General features: G+C 39.1%; 1 pseudogene; it reads left to right on the forward strand.

Moving 5' to 3' along the window:
* Positions 1 to 227: 227 nt before the first annotated feature.
* LOC115968811 lies at positions 228 to 7,340 on the forward strand (annotated as a pseudogene).
* The last annotated feature ends 305 nt before the right edge of the window (positions 7,341 to 7,645 follow it).

Below are 7,645 nucleotides of genomic sequence, written 5' to 3' on the forward strand. Positions count from 1 at the left end.
GGTTTACCGCTGATGTAAAAGTTAGTCACTTTATTGTTAATGGATCCACCATTTCCTTGATTAGTCTTTTGAGGATTCACAACCATAACCAACCTCAAAATTTTGGGACTAATAAGGTAGGTTGTTGTTGGGTGATGACTCCCTGCTGATACTACACTAATAAGCAATTCCTCAGATGATTGTAAAAGTAATTCTAACAAATGTTTGGGATCATTTGCCATTTGCTTCTAGCCGAGTGAGAAGAAGTGGGTGTATTGTATTGATGCATTCAAATAACTTGCATCTGGTTTTTACTCAAGGATTTACCTGGTTGAGAGTTGGGTCCATTGAAATGGCCAGTTCTTCCAACATGCCGGGCACATCAAATAGTATCTGTTAAATTTTATGAGCTGTTTACTTACAAGGTTTGATAGCCTGTTACATTCCCTTAAACAATTTGAACATGTTTTGCATGTTGATAGTGCCTTGATATCTGCATACATGCTGATATAAATGACATAGATATTCCTTTTATTATGTCTATTTTTTTTTTTCTTTCTAGGCCATCTTCTTCAACAGAAGTTTGTTAGCGCATAAAATTGCTGCCATCTTCTCCTGAAGAACTTCATGTTAGGATTGATAAGACATGAGCTTCGGGAAATAAGGCTTATTGGCAGAGGGAATAGTGGAAATAAACGTGGTTCTTCCACAAAAGAAAAACTATTGAGGATGAAACTCCCTAAGCGTTACATGATTGTCCTTTTAACCTTCATCAGTACGTTTATTTGCTATGTAGAACGCGTGGGCTTCTTAATTGCATACACTGTCGAGGCTGATGCTGCTGGTGTAAACCAATCAATTAAAGGTTCAATACTTTCTACATTCTACTATGGATATGCCTGTTCACAAGTGGCAGGAGGATGGGGGCAGCTCAGAGAGTAGGGGGAAGATGTGTCTCCTCGTCTCATTTATGTTATGGTCGTTAACTTGTGGTTTTTTCCCAACAAATCCAAATCATGTCATACTTTTGGTTATAGCCCGCTTTCTTGTAGGCATGGCACAAGGGTTTATCTTCCCATCTATCCACACTGTGTTAGCACAGTGGGTTCAACCTCATGAGAGGTCTAGATGTGTTTCTCTTGCAACCTCTGGGATGTACCTTGGTGCAGCTGCAGGAGTGCTTGTCCTCCCAAGCCTTGTGAAGCTCAGAGGCCCAAGATCTGTTTTTCTTGCTGAAGTAACATTGGGTGCTGTATGGTCAGTGCTTTGGTTAAACTATGCCAGTGACTCTCCTTTGACTGAGCATCCAAAATCCAATGCTGCTGGTTTTGGACAGTTATTTTCGTCAATAAAAGAGAGTCAGAAGATCAAAGTGGAGAATGGAGGAGGTTCTATGAGAAGTGCTAAAATACCATGGAAGAGCATTTTAGTCAGCTTACCAGTTTGGGCAATTGTGGCAAACAATTTCACATTCCATTATACATTATATGTGTTGATGAATTGGCTGCCAACATATTTTGAAAAAGGCCTCCAGCTTAGCCTTCAGGAAATGGGCTTTTATAAGATGATACCTTTTCTTAACATGTTTATATTCTCAAATGTTGGTGGGGTAATTGCTGACCACTTGATCACCAATAGGATCTTGTCTGTGACTGGAACCAGGAAGTTCCTAAACACAATAGGATTTGTAGTTGCTTCTGTTGCATTGGTGGCACTTCCTGTTGAAGTGGGCTCGTGTGACTTGAATTGCTACAAGCCCAAGTTGACCGAATTCAACTAGGAATATAATTCCTAGTACAGCCGACTTTGACATATATATATATATATATATATGTCAAAGTTGGCTGTACTAGGAATTATATTCCTAGTTGAATTCGGTCAACTTGGGCTTGTAGCAATTCAAGCCACACAAGCCCATTTCAACAAATCTCCACCTTGGCTTGAATTTATCAAGCTACACTAGCAAACTCCTCCGTCACCTCCACTTTAGCCCTTAAGGGCTCACAAGCTGCAAACATCAACCACAATCCTCCATAACACAATCTCTCATCCCTGCAACTCATCCTCCTGTCCTCAAGTTAGAAGACCACTTGAAGCTGCGCACAGCTTCAACTTCTCAATAGTGACACCCTTAGTCAAAATGTCTGCGGGTTCTTAGATCCACAAATCTTCTCAAGTATTACCAGCTTATCTTCAACAAGATAACGGATAAAGTGATATTTTGTCTGTATGTGCTTCGACTTTGAATGAAAAGTCGAATTTTTGGTAAGAAAGATTGCACTCTGACTGTCACTGTGTAGAATGCCCATCTCCTACTTATTACCCAATTCATCTAAGAAACCATGTAGCAAAATCATCTCCTTTCCAGCTTCAGTTGCTGCAACATATTCAACTTCTGTAGTAGACAAAGTGACAATCTTTTGCAGATTTAAAGCCCATGATATAGCTGTACCACCCAGAGTAAAAATAAACCCAGTAGTACTCTTTCTACAATCAATATCTCCAGCAAAATCAGCATCTACATAACCCTACAGTTTCAAACTTGCACCTGTGAAGCAAAGACATGCATCTGATGAACTCTTCAGATATCTCAGAATCCACTTGACTGCCTCCCAATGCTGCTTTCCAGGCCTACTCATGAATTTGCTCACAACTCTCACTGCATGTGCAATGTCTGGTCTTGTACACACCATAGCATACATCAAACTGCCAATAGCTGAGGCATAGGGCACCTGGCTCATATGGTCCCTTTCTTCCTCTATCTTCCGTGACTGTTCTTTGCTTAGTTTGAAATGACTATCCAAGGGTGTGCTCACTGATTTAGTTTCATTCATGTTGAATCTACTAAGAACTTTCTTCACATACTCTGACTATGAAAGTTTCAATGTACCATTAGCCTTGTCTCTAATGATTCTCATACCAAAGATTTTCTTTGCAGCTCCCAAATCCTTCATTGCAAATTGTTTGGACAATTTCTTCTTCAGATTATTAATCTCCTCAATGCTAGACTCTGCAATAAGCATACCATCCACATACAACAATAATATGATGTAAGAATTGTCAGAAAACTTAACATAGCAACAGTGATCAGCTTCACATCCCTTGAACCCAATTCTATGCATAAAACTGTTAAATTTCTTTTACCACTGTCTAGGAGCTTGTTTTAGGTCATACAAGCTTTTCCTTAGTTTGCAGACTAGATTCTCTTGTCCCTGAACAATGAACCCTTCTAGCTGAATCATGTAAAGGTTTTCCTCTAAGTCACCATGAAGGAATACTGTCTTCACATCTAACTGCTCAAGATGTAAGTTTTCTGCAGCCACCATTCCCAGTACCAGTCTGATTGTTGACATCTTCACAACTGGAGAAAATATCTCTGTGTAGTCAATGCCCTCCTTCTGCTGGAACTCTTTAACAACTAATCTGGCCTTGTAACATTTGCTATCATCATGCACATTCTTTATTATGTATATCCACTTGTTGTGCAAAGCCTTCTTTCCTACTAGCAATTTAGTCAGTTCCCATGTCTGATTTCCTAACAAGGAATCCATCTTATCCTTCATGGCTAACTCCCACTTACTTGAGTTCTCATCTTGCAAGGATTCATCATAACATTCTGGCTCACCACCATTAGTCAACAGGAGATAATTTAGAGTGAGTGAATAATGCTGTGAAGGTCTAATGTTCTTGGAAGATCTGCAGACTTCAGCTACAAGTGTACTCAGATCTATCTGTGAATTTACATTCTCCTTATCTTCTTCACCCCCTTTCTGGACAGTACTTTCAGTCAATTCATCTAAGTTGACAAACTCAGATTTCTTTTGATCTATTTCTGTAACATCTGACACTACAGTTGACCTGTCCTTGTACATAACATGTTCATTAAATATCACATTTCTACTTCTGATGATTTTCCTGTTTTGTTCATCCCAAAACCTATAGCCAAATTTCTCATTACCATAGCCAATGAAAAAACATATTTAAGACTTTGCATCAAGTTTACTACGAGCATCAGAATTAATATGAACATAAGAATCACAACTAAAAACTTTTAAATGTGAAAACTTTACCTCTTTACCACTCCAAACCTCCTCAGGAAGTCTGAACTCCATGGGAACTGATGGTCTTCGGTTTATCAGGTAAGCTGCAGTGCTAACAATGTCAGCCCAAAAAATTTTTGGTAGTCTAACATGCAACCTCATACTCCTAACACGCTCATTGAGAGTTCTGTTCATGCGCTCAGCCACACCATTCTGCTATGGTGTCCCAGGAATGGTCTTCTCCATCCTAATTCCCTATGCAGCATAATACTTATTGAACCCTCCATCTATGTACTCTCCTCCATTATCTGACCTCAAACATTTTACTTTCAAACATGTTTCTGTCTCAACCATGGCCTTCCACTTCTTAAAAGTTTCAAATACATCAGATTTATTTTCAAAAAATAAACCTATACCTTTCTGCTTGAATCATCAATGAAAGTGATGTAGTACCTTGAACCTCCAAGGGATGCAACCGGAGAAGGCCCCCACAAATCAGTATGTACTAATTCCAATTTTTCAGTCTTCGGTGTCCTGCCAGTTTTCAAGAAGCTCACATTTTTCTGCTTTCCTAAGATGCAACTTTCACACATGTCAAAATCAATGGACTTCAATTCTGGTAGTTTTCCTTTTGACAGCAGCATCTTCATCCCTTTCTCACTCATGTGACCAAGTCTGGGGTGTCATAAGCTTGTATTAGTACTTGCATCAGCAACTGCAATTATGTCTCTTGGACTTGAGGCCATATACAGAGTACCAGTTTTCTTTCCACGAGCCAATACCCTAGCTCCCTTTGTAACCTTCCAAATACCACCAACAAATAGTATTGCATGCCTTTCATCATCAAGTTGTCCAACAAAAATTAGATTCCTCCTCTGGTCAGGAATATGTCTAACCTTCTCCAGTAACCAAACAGATCTATTGGGCAATAATATCCGGACATCTCCCATACCCCCAACATCCAAGGCTGAACCATCAGCCAAATACACCTTACCAAAATCACCTGTAGCATAGTTCTGTATGATTTCTCGGTGTGGAGTGGTATGAAACGAAGCTCCTGAGTCCAAAACCCAATCATCAAGTGGACTGTCTACTGCAAGAAGTAATGCATCCTGTACCTCTTCTGTTACAGCATTAGCAGAATCATCTTCATTCTTCTTCTTAGGACTTTTGCATTGGTTCCTAAAGTGACCTGTTTTCCCACAATTCCAGTATTGTACTTGTTGGCTTGATCTAGATTTACTTCTATTCCGATTAGAATTTTTGGATTTTGATCTTCCCCAATTTGAATTTCTGTTATTACCTCTGCCTCTTGTCTCAAGGTTTAGAGCAGAACCAGATCCTGAGATTTCACCTGCATCTCTTCTATGAATCTCCTCAGCCAGAATTAAATCTCGTATATCATTGCACTTGAGCTTTTCCTTTTCTGTATAATTACTTACTGCCATCCTTATTGCCTCCCAACTGTTTGGCAAAGAAGCCAAAAACGATCAGTGAATGGATCTCATCGTCAAAATCAATTTCTATGGATGACAATTGATTTGTGATAGTGTTAAATTCGTTCAGATGTTGTGCTACTGATGCATTCTCTACCATCTTTAGATTGAACAGTTTCTTCATCAAGTGCACCTTATTGTTTGCTGACGGCTTTTCATACATACCAGACAAAGCCTTCATCAGATCTACTGTGGTCTTCTCCTTTACAACATTGTGGGCAACCGACCTAGACAGAGTTAACCTGATAACTCAGTACCTGTCTGTCAAAAAAAGCTCATTCCTCAGCCTTCATAGCCTCAGGTTTTGTCCCCAAAAGAGGCAGATGCAATTTCCTCCCATAGAAATAATCTTCAATCTGCATCCTCCAATACGCGAAGTCTGTGCCATCAAACTTTTCTATTCCAGATGTCTTTCCTACTTCCTCTGCCATTGCTCCCACTCAGAGCCTAACAGGAGGATGAGTTGCAGGGATAAGGGATTGTGTTATGGAGGATTGTGGTTGATGTTTACAGCTTGTGAGCCCTTAAGGGCTAAGGTGGAGGCGATGGAGGAGTTTGCTAGTGTACCTTGATCAATTCAAGCCAAGATGGAGATTTGTTGAAGTGGGCTCGTGTGGCTTGAATTGCTACAAGCCCAAGTTGACCAAATTCAACTAGGAATATAATTCCTAGTACAGCCGACTTTGACATATATATATATATATATATATATATATTAGGTTTGAGATCAAGGGTAGCCGTGAGAGATAATTCCTAATAACCTAGCAGCCGCATAAGAAGAAAAAATAGTGTTTTCTTGTCTTGTGGGTGAGAGAGAAATATAATAACCGCAAGTTGTACTCTGTATTTTTCTCTGATAATAGTGAAATCTCTGCAACTCCGTAGACGTAGGCAAATCGTCAAACCACGTAAATATTGTCTTGTGCGTGTGATTGTTTTCTTTGACGTGTGTTTTCTCTATTTGTTTTGTTTCTCACAGGTTGAGATTTTGGTTAAATTCCCTACACTTCCTATTTTCCACACTTCTGGTGGGGCTGTCTTTTGTTCTTCTATGGCACTTGGTTTCCTGGCACTAGGAAGAGCTGGATTTGCTGTGAATCACATGGATATTGCTCCAAAATATGCAGGAATTGTGATGGGAGTTTCTAACACTGCTGGAACATTAGCTGGCATTATTGGAGTTGATTTTACTGGGCGGCTTCTTGAAGCTGCTAAAACTGATAATTCAGATCTTTTTAGTCCAGAAAGCTGGAAATCAATGTTCATGATACCGGGGGTGCTCTGCATCATCAGCTCACTTGGATTTTTATTACTCTCAACTGGAGAGAGGATTTTCGACTCAGGTAAGCTTGTTGTAATTGTCATACGGCTCATTATATATACAAGTGTGTAAATTAAACCTATAAAGTGAAAGAATTCAAGATTGACTGGTTTAAATATTAGAAAAATCACTTGTTGATTTTTCTTGTGAATTAAATTGGGCTCATTTGCTCATGCTTTTCTGATCTCTACAATACAATTGAGCAGGCTTAGTTTAGGCAAATGAAATATTTCCTCTTTTCAAACATGTTCAAGCAAAGTTGACACCATACAGAAAATCGAGGTGCATTTTCTGGAGCTGTGCAAACCTGGGCAACCATATGGTGAATCAGACGTGTTAATTGTACAATCCCTAAATCTTCAGTGGAAGGAACACAAACTCCAATTTCTAGTTTTAGACTTTTGAATGCCTAGAATTGTTATCAAGCATCCTTCACCTTATCAAACTTGAATGTGGCTAAGATGTCGCTTATACGAATTATTTCTTTTTGCTGTATATTCTTCAAGCCATGAAGTGTCATTTAAAATTGTCTTAAAGAATTTGAAATTGATAGATAGTGAACCAAAAGAAATGATAGAAGCACTTTACAGGTGCTTGTTTTGGGGTTCTTACCTTGTGTAAAGGACCTATAAGACAAGGACAGCACTTATGGGCAGAAGAAATATTACCAAGGACAGTTTTTGTAACATTGAAATGTTCGGTTAATGATTATGCAGACGAATCTGTTAAAATGTGAGATTCATTAGGTTATTCAGCAAAAAAGGAAAAGAAAAAAAAAGGGAGATTTGATTTGCTTATCTCATCCCAGA

The sequence above is a fragment of the Quercus lobata genome, chromosome 11, assembly GCF_001633185.2.
Source record: "Quercus lobata isolate SW786 chromosome 11, ValleyOak3.0 Primary Assembly, whole genome shotgun sequence".
Lineage (NCBI taxonomy): Eukaryota > Viridiplantae > Streptophyta > Magnoliopsida > Fagales > Fagaceae > Quercus > Quercus lobata.